Raw genomic sequence first — 559 nt, forward strand, 5'->3', positions numbered from 1 at the left:
TTCATCGTGTCAGGGAATCGTGGCAGCAAGTACAGGGAGCTGAGGGCTCACGCCTTGACCACCATCAGGAAGCAGAAAGAGCAAATTGGGAGCTTTTAAACTCTGAGCCCTCCTCCAATGTTGTGCTTCCTATAGCAAGGCTGTGTCACCCAAACCTCCCCACACAGCGCTATCAGCTGGGAACCGAGTGTTCCCGTGCCTGAGATCGGGGACTTTACTGTCACTCAACTTTACTGTCACACGTGCCTTCACATCTCTGGAGTTAATCTGCCCTGTGGCGCTGTCCTTCACCAACCTCAGAACCATTCATTCGGGTTGAAGATCGGTGCCTCCCTCTCCATGAATCTTCAGGCCTTCAGCACTGGGCTGGGAAGGCTCAGTCATCCAGCCTCGTGAGGGGACAACCACTGGTCCTCAGTGCCTCTAGCGTGAGACAGCCATTGTGGACTGACGGCCCATATTGTGGAAGGCAATCTAATAAGTCCTCTTTGTGATGTACATTCACTGTCTCAGTTCTGAACCTCAACAGAACACTAACTGGATTTCCAGTGGTGTCTTC

The sequence above is a fragment of the Rattus rattus genome, chromosome 1 (assembly GCF_011064425.1).
Source record: "Rattus rattus isolate New Zealand chromosome 1, Rrattus_CSIRO_v1, whole genome shotgun sequence".
NCBI lineage: Eukaryota > Metazoa > Chordata > Mammalia > Rodentia > Muridae > Rattus > Rattus rattus.